This window comes from Excalfactoria chinensis, chromosome 1 (genome assembly GCF_039878825.1).
Source record: "Excalfactoria chinensis isolate bCotChi1 chromosome 1, bCotChi1.hap2, whole genome shotgun sequence".
Classification (NCBI taxonomy): Eukaryota; Metazoa; Chordata; class Aves; order Galliformes; family Phasianidae; genus Excalfactoria; species Excalfactoria chinensis.
Window position 1 is genome coordinate 66,772,546 of NC_092825.1, and position 25,448 is coordinate 66,797,993.

At 39.6% G+C, this 25,448-nt stretch overlaps 1 protein-coding gene across 2 annotated transcripts in view; it reads left to right on the top strand.

Moving 5' to 3' along the window:
- The first annotated feature begins 8,141 nt into the window (after positions 1-8,141).
- ARHGAP8 (Rho GTPase activating protein 8) overlaps positions 8,142-25,448 on the top strand; it is a 74,912-nt gene continuing 57,605 nt past the window's right edge. For both annotated transcript variants that reach the window (XM_072346018.1, XM_072346026.1), the window contains exon 1: positions 8,142-8,274. The gene's annotated coding sequence lies outside the window, so the exon portion shown is untranslated. The remainder of the gene's footprint in view (positions 8,275-25,448) is intronic.

Here is a 25,448-nt window from a genome sequence, read left to right on the forward strand (position 1 = left end):
TGGGGCGTTGGGCAGCTTCTGAGTCTCAGCTTTGTCCTTTTGTATGATGTTTGCTGCCTAAGCATACCAATTTAAGAGTATGGTAATTCAACTTTCTAGAAATTTCTGGAGTGGCTCACATCTTCTCTACAACTGCCTCATCTTCCTTCAACTCCCTTCTAAATGATGCTTCTGCTCTCTGTAATTCGTGAGAGTACTGATTTTTTCTTCCTGCACCTCAACTCCTTTCTTTTCAGCTTGTGGATGCGTAGTTAAAAAAACTAGTTCCGTATGCATAAGCATGTCCAGAAAGAAATGCTATCAATACCACTGGGTAGCAATTTGTCTTTTTGCATTCTTTTTGGTGATGCCTTAAAGAATTTGCATGAAGAGAAGACAGGTAGGCATTAAATGGTGATGAATGGATACCCTGGCTTGAACACGAAGCAGTAATCTCAGCCTGAGTGATGAAGCTGGGGTGTTAAATCGATTCCTATAGAACAGTAAGATGCGTGCTCCCAGGGTACCTCTTCAGCCCTGACTGATATTGCTGTTAGGGATGCATTTGCAGGGAAGTGCGGTGGATGTTTAGGACCTGCTTCAGTCAACACAGCCCCATAAGTTTCGATGGAACTCTGCCGAAATAAATGAAGGCCAAGTTTTTTACACCACCATTTACAGCATGCGCTGTTTGGATGAAAGAGAATCACAACTGTACACTGCCTTTTAAAAATATTTTCATTCTTGAAAGAAGCCTGATTGACAAAGTATATGAACCATTGAATTATAAAGCAACAGATTTTATTCAGAACACTCTAAATATGCAAATTTATGGGAGGGGAAGCAATATTCTTATTCCTATTTAGGATGGGCTTGATAGACAGAAATAATTCTCTTGTCACTCGTTACAGAGAAGAATTATTAATTTTGCTTTGTCTGTGGAAAGGCAAAAGCCAGCAATCATGTTACAAAGTAGGTTGCATAAATTGCTTGACTTTCAATGCCTCTCTCTCTATCACATCTTATGAAGAAGAAAAGATTTCTTAATGGTGCCAGGTTCCATTATAACAGTAGCACAACATAGTTTTAATTGACGCACACTATGTCTTAGGAAAATCACAGGCAAACTCCCTGACCATTCAATTACCATATAAATAAGAATGCACGTATCTCCTCTCATATCAGCATCTTCCTTTTTTTGTTGTTGACAAAAATATGTTAATGGGTAAAAGCAGCTTTTCATTTGAATAATGACTTAATGCTTCTGTGAATTTCAGATGGTGGATTAAGCCCTTTCTTTAAAAGTTTGCAATTTCCCTATAGTTCACCAGCTGTCTTTGCTCAAGGAAAAAGAAAAAAAAAAAAGGCAAATGAGAGGCTTCAAACCTCAGCACCTGCTTGGGTGATGCTGTGGTTATATATCTGTTTAGGGAAATGAAGCACACAAGTCCTTTGCTGTCTTTTGTCCAAAAGCCTATCATGGATGTGAGACAGGAAAAAGAGAAATAACATGTGCTTTATGGTGTAGGCTAATTTTCTCCTTCATGCCTAGCCAAGAGGAGCTTATTTTGCATGTACATGCTTCAGGTTTACAAGATTTCCAAGGAATCATGTTACTACTATCATCTGACCTTATGAAAAAAGAGGAAAGAGGAAAGGAATTACATGCAGGGCAGTTAGCTCAAAATTCAAACAAGCATTGCTGCTCAAGTCACCTTCCTATTTAAGGAAACAAAACAAAGACAACACCATGCTCCCCACACCTCATTTCTGAAGTAATTTAACCTTGCACACTGAGTGTTTAGTAGGAGTTTTGAGCATGCCAAGGAGGGTTAGAAGCTGCTTTAAGGCTGAGCCCTGTCTGAGTGGAGCGTCAAATCTGAAGTTAAACATTGCAATATACAGTAAGTAGCACAGGCCTTTGTGAGTGGTGATCAGATTAAATCCACTGTTAAGGCTGCAGTCCTGAGTCAGCTGTAAACAAGAAAGCTTCCACTAGATGGAAGGCTCTTCTTTCTTCTTTCTCCTCATCTCTTCCCTCTACTCACTGAGGCTCAGACCTGAAATCCACTGTGCTCTGATTGCACACCCATGTCACTTGGGAAAGCACTGACATTACATTGACAACTCACTCTGCAAGGGCCAACTGATTTTCAAAAGGTGTACTTAGCACATCTACGTGAAAAATCCAATCTGTTAATTATTAGCTCTGAATGATGTCAATATATATGCAGGTTGAAAACAGGAAAAACTCTGGCCCTTGCAGAACAGTGATTTGTTCCTCTCAAGTGAATTCCTTAATGAGTCTATCCATCTGATTATGGGAATAAGAATCTATGTTCTTTTGTCTCGCTAGGGAGGAAAATAATTTACATTGTAGTATGCGTAAGGAATGGTGCCGATGAAGGAAGTTGTAAACAGATACCTATACTTGTATTTGCTGCTGTAGGCTTTGCTGTGTTTCTCTCCTGAGGATTGTTATTGTAATAGTTGTTCTATAGTACAAGGACATCTTTCATTAGTTTAGCTAATCAAAGGGCTCTTTCTCAGGTCTGTCCTGGCTGTGGCATAAGATTTAGCTTACTCACCATCCTCAACAAACAGCAAAAATAAATAAATAAATAAAAAAGGGTAGGATTCAAACAAGCGCAATATTGATATATATATTGATATATATATTGATATATATATTGATATATATATTGATATATATATATCTATGTCTGTAAATTTCAATTTAGGTTATTTTTAGACAAGATCTGAATTTTTGGTCCACTGAAAATATACTTGTATTCCTAATTTCATACATTCCACTCTAAAAAGCAAAACAAGATACTCCATGATAGCACACACTGAAGATGCAGCATAATAAATACAAGTCAACAGAAGCCATATGGAACATGAATAGGATTGCCTTGCTTTGCTGCCCATTATTATCTTGGTCTAGTTCCATATGGTGACTGAGCACTGTTTACATGACTTTGATGTGTAGGCATCTATGTTATTGGAATTGTTAACCAATTAATAAAAATCTATGGCCATATGTGCTGATACTACTGTTTGCTGTTTTATTTGCATTGGAAACTGATTTGGGAAGAACTCCATCCTCAGTTCTGTTCTGATGATAAAGTCCTTTTAAACAGAGATTCTGCTCACGGTTGAACTTTTAATTTGTGGTTAGAGAGCTCTTGATGCAAACTGATGCAAAGCTCTCGGTAGAAATTCAGATCCAAGTTGTTAATGACCTGAAAAATCCAGATCTTCATGGTTCATAACTTGGGAACAAATTCTGATTAATGAATGCATGTCAGAAAGTAAAGTGTAAGTCATCGCCTTGCATACAATTTAGAAAGGCGTTAAATACGAAGTAGAAGAAACTCATAGGATTCTGAACAAGTGCTGAAGAAATTGATAAACCAAATCTGGTTTCAAGAACATTCATCAGCCATTGAAAAAAATTGGAAGGGGATTTAAATCTCACATGTTGGTAGAAGACCAGCTCTTTCACTGATGCCATTAAAATCTTCATAAGAGGTAGATTCTGTCATGTTTTCCCACCAAAAAGTGAGCAACTGTTTTGATGCGTCAGGTTCACACTGTAAGTCAGTGCCTTGGCTGGGTGAACCAATGTGCTTCTTACAGAAGTCTTATGGTTGCAGAACAAATTTCTCATAAAAATCAATATCTGTGATCTTTCTTCATCGGCTGTTATTTATCTCTTCCCTCCAGGAATTTTCAGCGCTGCTCACTTCACTTTTTGTTTACATTATTTACTAAAACAACAAATGTATTTGTACAGCAGCAGTTCAGCAGTATTTGTGGGTCATCCAGCACTACTTTGCAGTTATTCTATGCATCATAATATTCCATGCATGATTTGCCAGAATAAATAGTTTTACTGCTTAATTCAGTAACGCTAACCCAGCAACTGAGAATTTGGCCCACATTAGCATTTATCTCCTATAAAAAGGAATGATACTGAAAAGAGCCTGTGAAATCACCGAACTGCAATCACCATAGCTCACTAGTGCTAATTACCATGGAATTTCCTGTTTGAGGAAATCCAACTGTGAGTTCATAAACATGTGTGAAAGCAAATGGAGAGGAAAAACAAGATTCAGACAACTCTTCAGTCGCTTAAACGTTGCTTTCAAATTGCAGCTTTCTTTTTGCATTCCGTTCTGTTCTGCAGCAATGAAAGGCTCTGACAAGCTGCAGGAAAGGGGGAAGTATGAAAGAAACAAAACCTGAAAACAAGCAGTACTTTTTTTTAATGACGTGTATTTTATTTTTACTCTAAGTGATATAATGGGAATTTCTTCTCACTTTTCAAATTATGTTTTTGCTTTATTACTCTTACAGTAGCGCTGCACTGCCATTGTAGAAAGTGCAGATAAATACAAAGATTACTGCTGAATATGGAATTTGTGTATTTATGTTGCATTCATTGTGGTAACTGACACAATACACATCATAAATAGCTAACAATAAGAGACATGGTGCCCTGTATTAAGTTATGTTTTGTTGTTGGAAGGCTCTCATTTGAAACAGTCTCTAAAGGAAATTTTAACAATAGTGAATTATATTCCTTAAGTGAACTTGTATATAAATTATAGATTTACAGATGACAAATAGCATACATTTTGTTCTTGTTCACATGAATTAAAAGGCTGGGGTGTATATATGCATTTAAGAGTCACATTGGTTACATTCACCCTTATCATACTCCCTTATTTTGAAGAAAAAAAAAAGACTGTATGACTTAGTAAGCTTAGCCTGGTAAGATGTCAGAGCAATACTCAAAAACATAACTTTGCTGGCTTTGTTGATCTTTCCTTCAGTTGGCGTTAAGTCAGATGCCCTCAGGGCTGAGATTTATCTTAGAGATTCACAATGCAAACCTGTTACATTTTGAAAGGAAACCGAGGATGTCCCTTACCAAGTAGAACCCTGTAGTATGATATTACAACAATATATCATCAAATTTGCCTGCTCTGATGAAACTAATTCTATACTTTGCTTTAGATCCTGGCTACAGAATATTGATCACCTACTAGTGCAGTTAAAGCAACACAAGTGATATACACCTTACAAAGACATTCAGCCAGCAGAAGATGATGAACGACTGAGTTAACACTAAAGTCTTCCAGTGATGATCCTATAATCCTTGCAGTTATCACTGCTCTGATTTGAACTCTGCTGCTCAGGAGATCTCAGGGACTGGAAGTTCCCCTCTTCAAAATTTCTAGATAATCTTTCTCTAAAATTGAGCTCAGACTCAGAGGTGGGTGCCCATCTGATGCTCTCTCTAACCATCCTATTTACTCAAACACACAAAAAGGCTTAGAGGAGAATACATACATGTCCGTATTTGCCTTCCTTCCATCCTGTTTGTACTACAGTTCTGAAGAATTAAATATCACTCCCAGCAGGGACCTCACGATGGTTTTTATCATCTGAAAGAAAGCAGCCTGGAGTCTCATGTCAGTTGGGAAGTAACTTCAGAAGTGTAAAATCCATGGAAAGAGATCTCTAAGACCAAAGTTATGCAAGAGAAATAACTCTCTTTGGGCTCTGTAGGACAAACAAACTATACTTTTACCCATGAATTTCACTTCCACACCACATTTTGTGACAGCAGTCGGATACAATTGGACACAAGCAAAATGATTTGCTTTAAAATAATAAGTTTTATTCCACATCTATTAATTGGAGGTGTTCATAAAGAAGAGACTAGAAGCATTGGTTTTCAGCTGCTCTTTTGTGATTACAGACAAAATGTTATGCATTTGAAACATATGCAAAGCAATCTTAGGGCATTCAGGTTGCATGCATAAATCCACAAAGGCATGATGGTAAATAAATCTGGGCACCATGCAATTTGAATGCAAGGTTTTGCAAAAGAGACCTCTGAGGCTGTCTTTGAAGCAAAAAACATATATAACATTTGGCTTTTTCAGCCCGAGGAGTAAGTCCAAAATCAATCACAAGCATGCTGAGCTTTAATTTTAGGTCAGACCTAGAGGACACAACAGCTCAGGAAAGACTTGGAAAAGTCTGGAGACTTTTGGGGGGACCTGGTGAGAAAAGAAAGCAATCGAAGCAACTACAGGCTCTTTTATCTGAACTTATTAGTACACAAAGCTTTAGAACGAATGTTGAATGAAAAACTAATTAAAGATGTGGAAGTAAACACAAAACTTGTTAAAATGCAACAGGACTCCACCAAGGAAAGAATATACCAGACTAAGCCCATATCTTTCTCTGATAAATCATTTTTTCAAACAATGAAAATACAGTAGATCGAATCTATCTGGACTTCAATAAAACATTAGAGAGGATGCCATGCGAGAAAATATTAATTAAGATGAAGAGATGTGGATGAATGTAAGAAATGAAAAGTAAGGACAATAGTGTGAGCTGAAAGGGAAGCTCTGGATGGATGTTCCTATTGCAGTTCCATAGGGACCGATCTCAGAACTAATCTTAGTTAAAATTTTATTAGTGACCTTGGCACAAAAACCAATGAACGCTAATGAAATTTGCTGATGACATGAAGCCAAGACCTACTGTTACAACAGAGAATGACTGAAATACCCCATGGAAAGAATTCTAGGAATCTGTGGATAAGAGAAAGAAATGATATGTAATCTAATGGCAGAAATACAAAGTTGCACACTTAGCAGAAGTTCACAATAATTTTAACTTTGTGGGGTGACTACTGAGAGGCAGATATGAGTTCACAGCGAGCTGCTTTTTGTTTGGAAATGTGGCAGAAGGGACATACAGTGTAGCTGTAGCCATAGGGGGATGTTGCTCTGGCTGTACCCAGCCTCTCCTCTACAGTGGCAGCAAGGAAGGGGAGTCCAGCAGCATTTTCCTGGAATCATGGAAGCATCTGGAAATTTGTGACTCAGTCAAGTGGTGTCTTGGTGCCTCTTTTTGTGTCTTTTTTTTCTCCTTTGATGTATTTCAGCTCACTTCCTAAACCCCACCCTCTTTCTGGCAATGACCACTTCTCATCATGAGTACGAGGAAGCACTTTGAAAACAGAATGGCTCAGGCAAAACTGGGACAGTTTAAGCTTAAGTCTTTTATCTTTATTAGGATGCTAATGGTACTTTGGTATCTTAATGGCATAGAGATGTCTGTTAGATGGCTAACAGACCTCCACTACATCATGACCCTGAGCACATCCAAATGGTTTTTAAACACATCCAGGGATGGTGACTCAACTACCTCCCCAGGAAGCCTATTCCAGTGCTTAACAACCCTTTCTATAAAGAAGTTTTTCCTGATATCCAACTTAAACCTTCCCTGTTGCAACCTGAGGCCATTTTCCCTCATCCTGTCACCAGTGAGAATCATAGAATCATAGAATCACCAAGGTTGGAAAAGACCTAAAAGATCATCCAGTCCAACCATTCACCTATTACTAATAGCTCCCACTAAACCATGTCCCTCAACACAACATCCAGTCTTTCCTTGAACACCCCCAGAAGAGACCAACCCCGCTCTTGCTGCAATCATCTTTCAGGTATTTGAAGACAGCAGTAAGGTCCCATCTCCCCTCAGCATTCTCCCCAGACTAATCAGCCTCAGTTCCTTTAGTTGCTCCTCACAAGACATATTCTCCAAACCTCTCACAAGCCTTGTTGCCCTTCTTTGGACATTCACTGCTCCCTACTGTACTCAGATGGCAACTCCCAAAAACTAAATATCTGATTTTTATTTTCCCCTCAACAACAGAGGTATTAAAATGAGATTAATTTCCATATCTTGCTTTTGCATCCCGTTTTATTCTCCTACTCCCCTCTGGACTAATACAGTTAAACTCCAGGCTATGTGAGTGTGGATCTAGTACGGTGATTGACCCTGAGGGGCAGCAGCAACCTCAGCCTCAGGCCTCTTGCCAAATCCCGCAACAAGAAGGGAAAGCGAAAGTCCAGGGCGGATCTGAGACTTTGCTGTACCTCTGCCTACCCCTCGGCCACACTGGCTCTAAGTCGCCCCGGGCAGACTCTCTCCCCGCACACCTCCGCGGGGCACGCTGCCGGCCTCTCCCGCCCTGCGTGCCTGAGGTGAGGGCGGCCGCCTCGAGCTTCGCCTCCTCCAGGGGGCTGCAAGCTCCGTGCCCCGGATCCGGCCTCGCTCCTCCTCCGGCCGCCCGCAGGTGAGGCCGGCCCCGGGGCGGTGCTGCTCTTGCTGCTGCTGCTGCCGCCCGCCCGCTCGCCTCGTCCCGTCCCGGCCTGGAGAAGCACCTGTAGTGCCCGCCGGCCCCACCGCCGCCGCCAGGTACGTGAGGCCGGCACGGCCGCCCGGGATCGTAGGAGGCGTGGGCAGAGAGGCTTTGAGCGGCGGCCCCGCCTGGCTCCTGTCCTCGGGAGCCTGCACTGGTTTTCCCCGGGAAGGGCAAAAGCAGCCGGGAGGGAGAGGGCTGTTCGCGTCGAGCTGTAAGGATCCGCGGAGAGCTGTGTGGAGCCTCATGTGGGTATATGTGTGTTCAACCAATCCCTGGGTGGGCTTCTCTTCCCAAGGACCTGAAGTGAATGTGCTGTTCTTCGGCAGAAGGTGGATCGACGGCCAATTGGTCTGGGATTTCCTTCCAGCCTTCTTCCTTGTGTGTGTGTGTGTATGTGTATGAGTGTGTGCTGTGCAGTGTCCCATGTGCCCCTCGGGGACACGCGAGGGGATGTTTGCAGTGAGAGCTCTGCCAGGGAGCTGAGGAAGTGCTGACTTTGAGCCAGCCTGAAGTGGAGGTTTGAGCACATCCCTTCTGCAGGGCTCTTTCATTTTTACAAGCTCTCACAGTAATAGGATTCAAAGGTCACGATGAGGAAGGGGGGTTATGCCCTAACCTCCAGTGGGGTTATGCCCTAACCAGCAATATATGAGGCTGTTGGCTCATTGGTCTCAGCACTGAGCTCTGTGGCTGTTTACACAGGGATATGACTCAGTTTGGGAGGATTCTGTACTTCCAGAACGTGTTGTCTGATGGTTGGGGGGTGAGTTTGTGCTCTCGTGGTCATGCCTGCTGATTTTGTGGGAGGACCAAACATTCTGCATGTGAGACCCATTTCAAGCCTGAAGCTCACGTTGCTGTAAAACATCACTGGGAAAGGGAAAGCGCTGGTAAGATTGCAGCGTCAGATGGTTGTCTGGATACCGCTTAAACTGTGGGTGTAGAAACCTGCAGCACTGTAACTAGAAGCCATAAAATCTCATACAGGATGTCTCTAGCTGTATATGCTGCGTTTTTAGGGTTTTCTTTCCTCCTCGTTCTACCAGCCAATTGAAAAACTGATTCTTCTTCATTGCTACCATAAAATGTGTATGATTTGTTTGATTTTTCAGTGTCGCAGCATATTTTTCTACGAAACCATAAAGGCTGCAGCCTTGAGTGACCAAAAAACATGATATGCCGTTAAGATCTGTATCATTGTGCATGTGCACAAGGGGCTGAATTGCTCTTGTCCGTGAAACTTCCATTCTGACATGTCCAGCTGTCCCAGTTGGTGGTCCTGCCACTTTATTGCCTGGTTGGATTTGCAGGTAGGAGCAGGGCAGGGTTTAGCTGAGGCTGACCGAAGCTCACAGGAGCTGCGGTAGCCCAGAGTGCAGTCTGGAGCTGGTCCAGCGGGGAGCTGCTGCCAGCATTCCTGCAATTCCTCCCCTACAGCTGCCCTTGGGAACGCACCCTGGTAGAAGTCATCCATCCAGAGGCCGCAATTCAGCGCAGACAAAAGAGGCCAAGCTTCTCATCCTGTGCCTGTGCTGTAACTAAACAGTTTGCCCCAAATCTGAGGGAAAAGCCCATTTCCAGGTGGATGTCTTTCCCCTTCCCACAGATTTCAGATGACACCACCAAGGCATTGCAGTGCACATCAAAGAGTCTCCTGTCCTTTTTGATGTGTGTTGTGTGTCCTTTTTGATGAGCTCTTAGTCTGTTACTCGGTCCCTGTGCTGAGTGATCACTGAGCTGCTTTGGTCTGGTCTGTTCCATGCTGTAAGTCCAACCTATGTGGCTGGGTACAAGAGTGAAAGCTCTTTCCTGAGCAGCACTAAGGGGCCAGAGGCTGTAGGGAGCTCTCCTCTGTCCCTACACCTCTTCAGAAGAGAGGTGAGCTGTGCTTCTGTAAGGCATTTTAGGATCAAAGTGTGACTTTTCTCACAGACTTGTTACTAATCTTTGGCATGTTTTCTAAAAGAACATGCCGTTTTATCTCAAATTCAGTGCTTTGCTGAAGAGGGTTTTAAAAAGAACTAAAACAGACGAAGATTCTGTAACAAAGTAAGTTCCTTTTAAAAGTTGCTTTAACACAAATAAGTTGTTTGTTTCAGTGGCTTCAGATAAAAAAACATAGCAGTAGAACTGACTTTGAAATGTGAAATGAAAGTGACTTCCCTTTTTCATTGTTAGAGCAGGAATTCAAAAAGTAAATAGCCACAGTGAGATCTAAACTGTGCTTTTAAGTTCTTCTGGTTTGAATAAATGTTTAACAGTAGTACAGCTACAGGGAAAACGTGTAAGCGGTACTTTTATACTGCTCTTACTAAACCTTAAGCTTTTCTTTAAGTATATGGATTGAAGTCATTGTTTGGTAGAGCTGAGTATATATTCTGTATGCTTACATGGATTTTAAATGTAATGTAGTTGTGGTTTTTTTTTTTCCCCTTTTTTTTTTGTTTCTTTATATTTTTTCCTTCAATGTTCAAAGTCAAAACTGACCTTGATAAAAAGTGTTTGTGTGTAGTATAGCTGTAAGCATTTATACTGCTCTGACTGGTTTGGTTTGAGTTTGAAATTCAGCTATAATTGAACACTCATTCTTTGGTAGACATTATTGCAATTAGAACTCCAATTTTGTTTAAAATGTATTTTTTTTCTTAAAATTACAGATGTTTCACGTTTTTGTGGGACTTAACAGACTCTTATAATGATGAAAATAAAGACAGGATAAATAATGTTGCCTCCAGACTGTGCAAGTAATAGACCAAAATGTTATTGTGACTATGGATGCACCTCAGAGAGGTGGAAAAGAGGGGATCCAAGCAGCCTAATGTTCACTGTGTCTACAGTTGAGGTTTCGGATTTAGAGTCATAGAATGGTTTGGGTTGAAAGGGACCTTTAAGAACATCTAGTTCCAACCCACTGCTATAGGCAGTGACACCTCCCTCTAGACCAGGTTGCACAAACCCCCATCCAGCCTGGCCTTGAGTGCTTACAGGAAGGGAGCATTCGCAACCTCACACTGCAGTGTCTCACCGCCCTCACAGTAAACAATTTCTTCCTGATATCTAGTGTAAATCTACCCTCTTCCAGTTTAAAACCATTTTCACTTGTCCTATTATTACCTACCCTCACAAAAGGTTGCACCCCAGCTTTCCTGTAGGTCCCTTCAAGTACTGGAAGGCCACTACAAGGTCTCCTTGAAGCCTTCTCTTCTCCAGACTGAAGAGCCCCAACTCTCTCAAGCTGTCTTCATGTGGGAGGAGCTCCATCCCCTTAATCATCTTTGAGGCCCTCCTCTGGACCTGCTCCAACAGCTTCATGTCTTTCTTGTGTTGGGGGTTCCAGAACTGGACGCAGTACTCCAGGTGGGGTCTCACGAGAGCAGAGTAGAGGGGCAGAGACACCTCCCTTGACCTGCTGGTTACACTTCTCTTGATACAGCCCAGGATATGGTTTGCCTTCTGGACTGCAAGCACACACTGCCAGCTCATGTTGAATCTTTCATCATTTCTTGCCAACTTCTGCACCAACATAACCCTTTTCCAGGCAAACAATGCAGCCATTATAGCAAGACACACCTCTTACAACCTTGTGAGCCAGGCATGTCACACAAGCTGGAACTCCCTTTGCTTATGAAGGAAAAAATAAACGATGTTTGTAACTGGCAGCTTTCTTGCGCATCTCCTGATTTCATTGGTGCAGCTGAGCTGCAGAAAAGAACCAGATATTTTTATGCCCAGGAATGTGAAAAAGTGTAGGTAGGATTTATAATTAAAAAGAAAAAACTTAAGATTTTTTGTGGGGGAAGAAAAAAAAAGAAAGAAGAAAGTTGTTGGGGCAGTATGAACATTTTAATGATAAAAAAATACTGCAAAAAATTAATTTGGAAAATGTGGGTCTTACTCTTTGATTTATTGTTTTTATTGTTGTTGCTGTTGTTGTTTTGTAAGGAAAAAAAAAAATAAAGGAATAACTTCAGAATATGTGAGTGAAAGTACCGACCAAAGAAATGTTGGAGTCAGCAGTGACTAACCAAAAGGCAATAAGAGAGCAGAAAAATTGTTAAACTAATGCCAAAAGACCTTCATTTTAGAATCATTGCTGGAAATTACTGTAATAAGGCACAAATTCTATTCAATATATACACTACTTAAGCCTGACACTTTAAAAACTGGCAACCGCCTTTTCAAAGAGAAAATTATAGGAAAAAAAAAAAGAAAAAATAAAAGCTTTTGATTCATCAAAAGAGGGGCTGGCAGTCAGTATTACCAGTATGCCCTGACTGAAACTAATATAAGCTCTTCCACTAATGCTATAAAAGATAAGGTATGTTTAAAAGAGACCTAAATGTAATAACTGACTTACAAAAGCTGATGTAAGAAACAAGAATACTTCAAGGAAGGAAAGTATTTCTTCTCAGCTTTTTCTGGAAGTCTTACCTTGTTCATTCTTTATTACTGAATGCACTTTATGTGATATTGATGCAACCAATATTTTTTGAGATTTTCTTTTCCTCTTCCCACAGTCTGTCTTCTGGAGGCATAATCTTTGATCTATGATGACAATAATTTTCACAGCATATGCAAACAGTGACTAAAGATGGTGAGTAATAGCAAGAGCAGATGATCATGTGAGAAATAGCAATCCTCTAATCTTGCGAATGTGGAATATGATGTGTCAAAGCACACATTCATAAGAAATTTAGGATCCAGTGAGTGCTGCCATTTACTATCCCAGAGACTGCAAGTGCCTCTGAGAATCTGGGACTGTGTGTCCAACAGGCTCTGGGAATTAGTGGCCTGCACTGAATTCTATCTTCTAGCAATTATTCTGTGTTTTCATTAGAGTGGTGACTATACTCATTTTTATTTGATTCTCAAGCCAATTCTTTATGTCACGCTACTCTCTGTATTCTTAGTCCTTTGAAGAAAAAATCATCTCTCCCTCTCTGCCTTTTGGAAACCCTAAATATATAGTCACTCCCTTGAGATCTTTTTCTCATGCTATATCAGAAATGAAGGTTGTATTTGTTTTAATCATTCAAAGAACATGGCAGATCATAGAATCATGGTATGGCTTGGGTTAGAAGAGATCTTAAAGACCGTCATTCCCTTGGCCTGTACACATATCTGGGATTGCTGTGATCCAAGTGTAGCTCCTTGTACTTGGCCTTGTTGAATCTCACTAGACTTTCAAGATTGCCCAGGTCCCATTGAATAACATTCCTTCCTTCTGTTGTATCGGCTGCACCATTTAGCTTGGTGTCATCAGCAAACTTGCTGAGAGTGTGCTTGATTCCACTGTCTAGGTTGTTGATACAGATGTTGGAAGAGCAATCATCCCAAGATGAACCCCTGTGAGATTCCACTTATTACCAACCTCCAGCTGGACACAGAGCCATTGACCACAACACTGTGGCTGCAACCATCCAACCGGTTCTGTATCCACAGAGTAGTTAACTCTTCAAATCTCTTCAACTTAGAGATAGAGATGTGGTGTGGGACCATGTCAAAGGTGTTGCAGATCTATCAGTGAAAGGGAGTAAGCTAGAATTGGTTCTGAGGGAACCATCCTGTTAAATTTCTTACAGATTGTCCCTCAGTAAACTTGTAGGTAGTCTTGAAATTGTCTAAGTAAAGCTTTGTTTCATGATCTACAAAGTGTCTCATTGGAAATTGTTGCCAGAGGCAAAAATAGATTTCAGATCTTTGATATTAGCTCTGAGACAATGCATTCTGCTCACCTCTGTGCACAAGCCTTGTCTCTGTGAGTACAGCAAGGGGGAAGGGCAATCACCAGCAAGGAGGGGTGGTTATTCAGTGCCCGTGGATAATGTTTCCCTATGCAGAAGCCTGTAATTAAAAATATATCTTATATACAGTAAATTTTTAGCCTTACATTTTATGTATGCTGTGCAGTGCTTGTATTTCTCTAGGCTTTTCAAACTCTGAAATCAAGCCTACTGGAGGCTTTGGGCTTCCTCTTTTCCCTGGCTGCCACAACCATTGAGGATTATATTGCCTTTGGCACAGTGTTGCAGGATCATGCTCATAAGGGCCAGAGCTTCAAGAGAATTATTCACCAGGAATTTCTTGTAGGGGATAGTTGGTGTCTGTTCTCACCACAATTATCCAAAACACGATGATCTTGAAGGTCTTTTCCAACAGAAATGATTCTGTGATTCTCAGGCATTTATGGTGCCACTCAGCTGGCCACCACAATGCTCATGCAGATAAGAAGGTGAAACTTCGGGTAGGTTCAAACAAAGGATGCCCAGGAAAATGGTACAAGGTCATTCCCAACTCCCACTCCTTCTCCCCCTTCTGTATTAACAGTGTTCTGTAGTGTCACTTTAGGCTCCAATTCTGGAAGCTGCCCCAAACTTGAGAAGCCACTTGCTAGAGTCTGAGGCTGAAATTCCTAATTTTGGCATGTATTCTTCCAAGGAGGCTTTGAGCAAAGTTTTTACAATGCAGGCTGATCATTACAGCTTCAGAGGATACTGAAGGTCCCAGCTTCTCATTTATTTCTGGCTTCGATATATGATAATCTGGACACCACTGTAGCTTTAGATGTACATCTGTTTAATATTGCTATGTACCTTTGCATGGATATCATGCTTATTGTGACCTATTGGATGAAAAATGAAGAAAACAAGGTTTTGTTTAATTTTGCTGTTGTTTTTTCCTGAAAACTATTCCATTGGTTTACTGGGTTTTACCCTGTGTTTAGAAGCTGAGAAATGAGTTTCAGCCTCTGCTGAGGCTGAGTGCCACAGGGAAAGAAAGGTGACTCACAACAGAAGGTGGACAACTTTTGAATACTTCAGAAGAGAATTTTATAGTAAGAACTGATGCTCTGCTTGGGACAAAAAAAAACAAAAACAAAAACAAAAACCAACCTAAAAAAAAAACGTTGAATGTGTGATTCTATCCCTGCTTAGCTTGAGGTCAGTGTGAGTTATGGTGCTGACTGATTTCCCTGGGGATGAAACCTCATGTTGTCTATGCAGGAATGTCACTAAACTGGTAGGTGAGCTTTTAGGTTAAACTTGTAAGCTGGGGAAAAAAAGCAGTGCCTGAAGGCTTAATATTATCTTCCCTGTTCCAGTGTGTCCACTGGGTGATGGGAGTGTTTTTTGTTGTTTTTTTCTTTTTTTGAGCTTGCTTGGTGGTAAGGAAATTCTTTTGAGACAGTTTGGGTAGCAGAATAAGTTGCGGTTCTGTTTGCAGCTTTATTTGTCTCAGCATCTGGATTTATTATACATACTGTTTTGCTTGACAGAAAGATTAAGCGGACTTGACAAACTCACAGTTGTAACCTTATCTTTGCAGTCAGAGCCCTACTAGTCATGATAAAAGGTATGCTGTTAAGATCTACAAAGGAAAATACCGAAGGAAAAATGGAAGGAGGGGGGGAAGAGAGAGAGAGGAAAAGGAAAAGAAGAAGAAACCCATTTAATTCAATAGGTGTCTGCAAGTAGAGCTGTAGAGTTTGGATGTAGTATCATACTGCATACTAGTGTTATATAAATTCAAGTGATATAGGTCTTTTTTTATGAGTGTCATAAGTTTTGTTCTGCATGTGGTGGCCTCACTGATTGTTTGCTGATACCTGATGGCTTCCCATCTATAAATATTTAGTGTTACACTACAGTTAAATCGGGAAGATGAACTGCATTTATAGGAACAAAAAAATGAGTAATTTTGAAGCAATCAATTATAACTAGCTTCACATATCAAATTTGTTTCTTATTCCCTCTGACTACCTGGCATGCTTCATTTTCTTATCACTTAAAAAAAAGCTTATCTTCCTTTTGTGTAAGACCAGTGCAAAGGAATTAGTTATGTACTGAAGAGACAGTGAGGATGTCTAAATACAGAATAGTAACATCTAGGTACCATTAGAAGTATCACCTAAAAATAATTGTAAACTAAGGAAAAATCTTATGCTCAATTGGAAGGGGCAGTAAACACTGTCAAATGTTTTGCTATGCTGATGGGATTTCCAGAGTTAACACTTGCCTGTCACTGTAAGCGAAAACTTACCTAGTAAGTGGGTGAGAATGTTCTGTATTTTGCTTTGTTTGGTGCTGCATACTTTTAGTTGACCTTCTGAGAGAATGGAAGGACTTTTCATGCTGGCTCTGAATTCTTTTCAGGATTGACATCTAAGCCACTTCTAAAAAAGGTAAAGCTGGTTTGAGAGACATCTAGAATAGCTAATTCTTTAACTATTAATTTATTAATTTATTAATTGTGGCCAATTAATATTGTTTACAATTAATTACAGCACAAATACCAATCTAAACAAATTTTTTTCTTGCCAACCAAGTTGGTTTTGTTTCATAGCATTTAAGTTAGGTGTTTGCATTGCTGGGAAGAGCTATTATTTATCTTCAATAAAGACTATTGAAGAAAAAAATGGAGATTTACTGAAAAGATTAAGTTTTAAGCTATATTAAGTTATGACAGCTATAGAAGAAAATTCTTGTCTGACAACATTATCTATGTCCTACCGTAGCATTTATTTGTAGTTTGTATATTCTTCTCTACTGTATGTACTTTCTGCTTTCCACAGCTGACTTAGCTTTGTCCTCTCAAATCTTTCTCAAACTCTGCACTTTCTTGTTTATATACTTCTTATCAAATATTTATTAAACATATCAGAGAGAATATTGTTTGAAGGTGCATAAAATGATAAGTTTCTGGGTGCACAAACTTTTCTTTGAGGTTACTTGAAGGGCTTACAGCCTGAAAACTTACCAGGTTGTTTTTTCTTTGTCTAATAGTAATAATAGCAATAGTAACAGTAATAATAAACAGCAGCAAACAACAACAACAAATACATAAGCAAAAATCCATCTTTCCATCTATTCCTTGCTTCACTTCAGACCTTCACGTCGTTACTGTTGCAGTAGTTCTTTATACTGTAGCAACACAAATGAATACTTCAACATAGAAATAATATAGAATTTCTCAAAGTTTTCAATTTTTGTGATGTGCTACAGGGAAGAAGAATAAATAAACAGTATGGCCTTGTTGGGTAAGTGTGTGTAAAACTGATGCATTTGTATCTTTAGATTTATGTAGCAGTTAGCACACATATGCTTGAAAGTTCAAAAAGATATGGATACCAACGTAATTCAAAAAGATGTGGGTACCAATGTTGTTAAGTCCATCTTATGATCCTTTAGTAGCGTTTCATGCAGTCTAATGGACTAGCATGCCTCATTCCCTCAGTATCATACAGTTGTTAGATTTTGTACATTAGAAGTAGGATTTTTTATCTTCCAGATGTTTAAAATGTTGATTATGTCTCAGGATGATGCTTTGTGCATGCTTGTGGTGTGCAGCTAAAGATATATGGATATAGAAAAAACCTTTAGATAAGGTGATGAAGTGTTCAGGGTGGAAGCCTTCATAATGATGCAGTGGTCTCACAATCATTTCTTACCAAATATGCATGCAAGCAAACTGCCCAGCAATAAAAATTTGATCTAGCTTATGCAGTGATGCACAATCCCATTGCTGTCAAGTTAGTCAAAGTACACGGGGGCAGCGAGAAGACATAAATTCTTGTTTATGTCAGCATCGGGAGGGCAGGAGATACTAGATGTCAAATAAATCTTTTGGATGAAAAGCTAACCTGCCAGAATTTTTTGAGCAAATTTGAATTCATAGAGTTCATTTATGCTGGATAATTTCTTTCTTTCATGTGACCTCAATTTTTCTGATCTGGTACAGAGAAGTTGAAGGTCACATTGCATCACTGAACCGTGCTATGAGATGTTTGCCATGCAGATTTTAACTAGGATTTCGAAGGTCTGTATGCTATATCAGGCAAGGGAATTAAATCTCTATAAAGTATAGACATAGTGAATAAGAAGGAAAAATGAACAGGAAGCTTTTTAGCTACATTTCAAACTTCAAATGTTACCTACTATATTTTTTACCCAGCTGTTACAATTTACTGTGGAAAGATCTGACTTCCCCAACTCCCTCCCATTTCCTTTTATATTTCTCTTTCTTCCTCTAGTTTTCTGTACTTCATAGTCTTTGATAAATGTATTATTTTGCAGTTTTTCACCTACAGGAATTCTTCATGTTCTTCCATAAGTGTCACCTCTCACAAATTAATAGCTTTGCTCATAAAAACTGGCAAATGAAGTATTTGTGACCTTGTAGTGAGTTTCAGTAAACATTTTAACGTTGTCTTTCAAATTCCAACATTACAAAAACAGTAGCAACTCTTGAGAGATAAAATTATTTCTCATTTTTTGTTCAGTTATAACTCCAAGACATCTAGCAGGGGAGATGTTTTAAAAAGTAAGATTATGTGGGTAAGATGTGCTGATGTAAGTAAAGGGGAGCATTGAGGTGGACTAAAAATGAAAGTTACAGAAAGAGTTGGGGATCAAGGGTAGAACTTATCAGCTATTTTTGCAGCTTGATTATATTGATATTATAGAATATGCAAACTGGTCTGAGACCTATAACCTTCCTTTGCACAAGCTTGATCAATGAGTGACTTCTCATTAGTAACATCTGCTAGGCTGCTTGGTCAACTGTGCTGACATCAAGCACTGAACACCTTTGATAAAACACTACCAGGCTTTATGGTTCTAAATTTCCTGCCTTTCAAAGGTAGTTATGATAACTTACAAATCTGCTTGGAAGAAAGTGTTTGATCTTATTAGTTGTGAATTAGTGGAGAAATAATTATTTCAGGCAAAAAAACCAAAACAAACAAAAAAAAACAAAACAAAAAACCAGCACTTTAGTGCTCAGATGAAGAGCTGGTCCAGTGTAAACAGCGAAACAGAGGAATGTTATATGCTGTTCTCATCATTTTACTTGATTTTGAATTGAGATTTGTAGCTAAACATGGTCCCCAAATAAAAAGGCTTTTGGAACTCTTCTCCTTTGCTGTAAAGTCCTGTTTCATTTTGGGATATCTAGGTTATGGGAGGGATGGTGGTAAATTGGGTGAACTACAACCACATCTTGACAAGGACTGGAAACACTGGCTCTGTGTTATTTAAAAACAGGAAGAATATTAATTTATTTTATAAGCCCTAATTTATTCCAGCTAGAGAAATCCCTGGTGAATAATTATGCAATTAAAAAAAACCAAAACCTTTTTATCATAATACACCAACCCTTTGTCCAGTAAGTTGTCAGATTAATTTAATTATAGAATACAGTCTTAAAAATATACTTGTCTGCAATTGAAAGTGTTTAATCCCTCGAGACAGAAGCTCTGGTTAAACATGAGTTCAGCCAACATAATTCTGCCACATTAGCGTGCATTACCACTTACTAATTCAGAAAGCAAGTTCCATAGATGACTGATCATTAATGTTTATTATGATTACATTACAGTAATTTTGTTTAGTCAATAAACATTTACACTGAATCAAAACATGGTGTTGTAGTGTGTCACGTTGCAACCACTTATCCATGTTCAGATAATTTTGCTTTAACAATACAGCAGGCATACATGGCTTTCTGTTAATTGGTTACACATTAGGCACTTTTTTTCCATGTGCTTGCTCTGTGCCAGATGAACGAGTGGATGCGATAAGAAAATAGCTGCAGTGTTTCAACCACAAAAGAGCATTTCCAGAAGCTCCCTGCTAGTAATGGGTAGAAATAATCCCTTTACTTCAGTGCTTTTAGAACTGGGAATAGCTGATACATGCAGATATTTCTACTCAGTAGAGAAACAATTTATATTTCTCTCTGACATGCTTAATTTTTCCCAGCAGGGAAGCTGAGGGTGGAGGGTAGGGGAGGAAAGACTTTGCAAAGGAATGGTCACAGCAAGTGTTATACGGGCAGGCACTTTGCAGTACATTTTGGGATTATCCCTAGTGTAGATCTGTGAGAAGATGTTTTCTTAAGTTAGCAAGACCTATGTGACATCCTTCACTATTAATTGGGAACTATAAATAGTTCCCCATTTTGGAGGAAAGACGGGAGGGAACAGAGTTGTTTTAACAGCTAATGGGGCAGTCTGCGTCCCAGAACAACCTGTAAAGGATGTTCCAAGTTGCACCATTGCTGCAGTAGGGGCTTGATTGTCCTGCATGAGGCAGTAACCCTGTGCTTTCATATCTCTGTCCTACTCCAGCATCTGTACTGTATTCAGTAATTATGTTCTAATTTTGTGTGTGTGTGTATTTGTAGGAAAAAAAAAAATACTTTGCTCTCCCACAGGGTTCTGTCTGAGGGGAGAAACTGTTGCCAACAGCATCCGGACTTCTCATTTCAGGAATGTGCTACCCTGCATTTATCATCCTCCTAGCTGGAAATATGCTTTCTTACACAGTGTAACAATTTTACTTTATCTGTTTTGTATAGAGTGGATGATCGTTGTAAATGAATGCAGTGTTATTAAATATTTCACACTGAAGACATGTAGTCTGATTGATCACTGAAGTAAGTGCAACATTGCACGTAAGCATCTCCCACCTTCAACATGATTACGTTTGTGTTCTAAACAAGGTCAAACCAATTGGGGTTAAGAGTGTTTCAAAATTACATTTGCCATATTTGATAAAAATGTTTACATTTACCATATTTGATGAAAATATTTACTGTTTCTGTTATTCAGTTACTGGTCTCTGCTATCTGTACTGCTACACACCCACTGGATGAATGTAGAGTAAGCTTCATATTCACTCTGCTAATAAGAGATGCAAACTGTTTGCATATCAGGTTATGGAGCCATTAAGTGTCACCAAACACTATATCACAAATGAAAACTGTTTGTTGATTAGACAATTGCAGCTGTGGCAGCCAGTATAATTGTAAGTGCTAAGGAAATATAAACAAATGCATTTACTCATTCAGTCAGGTTTCACCATTAGCAGGTGATGTAATGAAAATATAGAGGGATAAATGTTTAAGCTTCAGACATGCAAGAAGCTCTAAAATAAGAGAAGATCTTCCTGCAAACTTCAGGGTGAATTCTGCTCTAGCAGATAACAGGATAACTGTAAGTGATGTAGAGAACTAGAGAAATATTTTACTTGTGGTTACAGGCTTGTCTCCCCTTTGTTCCTGCAGCTTAGGTAGTTCACTCATTCATGTACAGCCCAGAAACTCAAAGTCTGCCTGTGCTGGGAGAGATGAGGAGAGAGGAGTTTAGGCAGAAGAACCTGCACATCAATAGAGAAAAGAGTGAGTTGTGGAGAAGAATTAGGCCAGGATAAAGGATCTAGGAAAAATGTGGAAAACAAGGATTGTGGTTAAAGAAGGGAAAACAGGGATGAGCAAAAAGGAAGGCTGAATGGAGAGAAGGAAGAATGAGGATCTTGGTGGATGGGAAGACAAAAAAGCATGGTGGGAGCTAAAGAAAATAATCAAGAGCAACTTGAACACACACAGGCACTGTAGGTGACTGTGTGTCATGCACCATGGAGTTGAGGACCACCAAAGTGTCAAATAATAAGCACACTCTTCACACTATTTGCTATGCCAAGATGGGACGTCAGCTGAAATTCCTATGTGGAACTGTGCTGTGCTGGGGGCTCTGCTATGTGGAGTTGTTTTCTGTGATCCAGGACAGTTGCATGGATGTACTCTGAGTGTTAGAGCACAGTCTTACTGTCAAGGTGGCATTAAAAATCCAAAGAAACAAAGCAGTTCAGTTCATGGAGGCTTTAGACAGTTATAGAATAATGCTTCAGTGTTTACCCCAGAGTAAATCCTGAAATGAAAAGAAAAGAAAAAAGAAAGGAAGAAAAAGAAAGAATGAGTGAAAAAAGTAGCTGCATGAACTTGTGTTTCTTTCCAAATCTAGGACATTTAACATCACAAAAAAACACCATTCTCCTATTTTCAAGGCACTGAATGAATGAGACTAGTAGAAAATTGCTTTCAGAGAAATCAGCACTGTTCGATCAGTATGTAACTTGGTGTGATAGAGCACAGAGACATGTGACAGCATGACTGTCTTCCTTTCTTTCTGATTTTCAAGGCTGTGTTGAACCCTTCCATCCTTCCTTCCCTCCTTCCAATTTCTGAACTGCTTTTTCCCTTTCGAATGAATTTTTAATGGAAAGTTTGGAATTTGTATGTATTTATCCTCTCTTCACCAAAATCAATGGAACATATTACAACAGTAAAATTAATTTGGGAATAGAATCCAAATGGAAAACATAATAAATGAAAGCTGTTTAAATTTTCCTGATTTTCAGGGTTCAGCACTCCTTTTCACCAGTTCTGATGTGTGGAAGTAATAACAGCATATTTGCCTTTCGCAGCTTCTAATTATGCTCACTTTGCACAGAATATCTCAGTGCTGTGCAAAGCCCAAGACACCACTAGGAGGCTCTGTTCACTGCAGGTAATGCTGGCTGTGCATCTGGCAGCCTAGCAGAGCACTGCAGCCCAGCTGCAGGGTGAATCTCTGCTGTCTCTGTGGAAGAAGTCACTGCAGTGAGCAGGAGATTCAGTTTACTTTAAGTGATTTTAAAAGCAATTCCAGCCATCTCTTCTTCTTTTTTCTTTTTCTCTCTTTTATTCCCTTCCCCCCCCTTTTCTTTTTGTTTTTCTATTTTATTTTATTATTTTATTTATTTATTTAATTTAATATATTCCATACTCCCCATTTCTGCTCTGGTTAGTACAATGCAGTTGGATTTTGCTGTATTTTCACCTGCAATACAGATCTCAACTCCACTGTTAAGAAGTGGTATTTTTAAACTGTGTGCTGAATTTCTCCAATGTGTTGCCTGTGAGAAATGATAGGTAGATAAAAAATATGAAATTAAAATGCAAAATACTTGTAACTAATTGCTGATGAAAAATATAGACTTTGAGTTTAGTACATTGTGCAAGGAGCACACTAAGAGAAAATATGCAGTGCAGATAACATATGAGAAGGAAAGCAGAATGTTTTGAATACGCTTTCCACAAGTACATTATGCACTCAGTTCCTGTGGTTTTGTGTTTATAAATTCCATAGCAAAGTTACAGCAGCATTATAAATAATAAAATAACCTTCTGACACGACTTCACCTCGTTTTGTAGGCTCTATTTCTCAGCAAATACTAGCATATGAATATGTCTTGTCTCATCAAAATGTAAATTGCATCCTGATGTTACATGATGTGCTGTGTCACACCTTTTAAAATAAAAAAAGAATATCCATGGGAGGAAGGAACATCAGGAAAAATATGAAGAAAAGTTCCACTATTTAAATTTGAAGAACATTTCTGAGAGCTGAATGAACAAAAAGTATGAGCATGAAAGGCATCTGTGCACTGTCAAGTGTTGTGAGGAATCCCTCACCTTTGTTTGGGCTATGTGTAGAAGCAAGCTCATTGCCAAGCAGTTTTCCTTGTGGCTGCCTTCGTTTAGGATAAAGTGATGCTCGTTTAGGGTTGTCAGTGAGTAGAAAACTTGCCTGTGGAGGGATATAGGATCCAATGTTTTGTAAAATGCATCCGAATTTCTATTATTAATAAAGTACTTGTAGTTTGGTTCTTTTGGGGGGCTTTTTTATTGCCTTTCTGGTGGGGTGAGATGAGGGAAAGCACTAAATCTGACAGCTTGCTGGGAACGGGAAGGCCTTGTGAGAAGGGCTGTTAAGGAGATTACGTTATCTCCCCAGAACAGAGAATGCTGTGGTCAACGGGAAATCAATTTCCGAGGGTGCTACAGTAAATTTGTCTTGTAACTGAAAACTTTCTAATTGCTGCCCCAAGGGAACAGTAAGCTGAAAAGCAAGCAGATGGTTTCTCCTCCTTTTCCCTCCTTTGATTCTGCCTAAATTACTTCTAGCTTCTCAGTAACTTTGTGAATTAAACGTTTGCAAATGCTTAATGCTATCTTAGTTGCTCTCACTTGTACAGTAACTTTGCTGCTCAGAAGCCAGATGTTGTTCTGCAAGTTCTGGGAGATGGAGCCTCTACTCTTAGCTGTAGCATTAGTAATTATTACGAAGGAGAAAATAAGTTTTATTCCATGCTACACAGCAGAAACGTTACATCTTATTTCTTGCTGTTTTTTTTTTTGTTTGTTTGTTTTTGTTTTTGTTTTTGTTTTTTCCCTTCAGTTCACAGAATCACAGAACCGTAGAGATTGGTAGGGACCTCCAGAGATCATCGAGTCCAACCCCCCTGCCAAAGCAGGTTCCCTACACCAGGTCACACAGGTAGGCATCCAGGCGGGTCTTGAATATCTCCAGAGAAGGAGACTGCACAACCCCCCTGGGGCAGCCTGTTCCAGTGCTCCGTCACACTCACCGTAAAGAAGTTCTTGCACACATCTGTGCTGAACTTCCTATGCTCCAGTTTCTGGCCATTTCCCCTTGTCCTGCCCCCACACACTGCTGAAAAGAATCTGGCCTCACCACTTTGCCCCCCACACCTCAGACCTGGATCAGGTTTCCTCTCAGTCTTCTTTTCTCAAGGCTAAACAGTCTCAGTCCACTTAACCTTTCTTCACAGAGGAGGTGTTCCAGGCCCTTCACCATCTTTGTGGCCCTCCACCGAACTCTTTCCATTGAGATCCATTGAGACTTTTGATACTTGTGGCATCTGAAAACATCCTAACGCCAATGATACAGCCTAAATTTTTGTCACTTACTGTTTTATTTATGATTTGTGGATAATATTAGAAAGAATGAAAAGGCCTGGCATAAATACTACAGAAGTAATGCAGAGATCCATTGTGTTATTAGGGCTTTGGAGTATATCTGGTTTTGATTAAGGGACTACAAAGATTAAAATGTGATGACGGTTTTCTTTGTTCTGAAAGTTTGTCTGTGTGTGAGTCTGTGAAGAAGGAATGGCAAAACGTAACAACCTTTGTGTTGTTACAAAGATCTTCTTGTGGTCAAGCTCCAGCTCCAACAAAGTGCTAAAAGGCTGGCTGGAGTTCGAGGACATAGATGAGTGGAATAGTGAGTGGAATGTGGGCTGTGGTTTTAATGTGGAGCCTCCTAAAAACTTCTCTGTGTTGATACTATGCATTCCTTTGTAACGTAGTTAAAAAAATAATAATAATAAAAATAAATTTTAAAAAATTAAAAAAAAGACAAGGAAAAGTTCAACTTTCCTGACCATATTTTGCAACTGTATTTTGCTCCAAAAACACATTTTTATTAAGTTAGATTATATACTGATGTACCATTTGCTCCTTGCCAGCACTGGTAAATCTGATCAGATACATAGATCACTCTGGAAGTAATGCCTCCTACTTGTTTTCATGGACAATACAG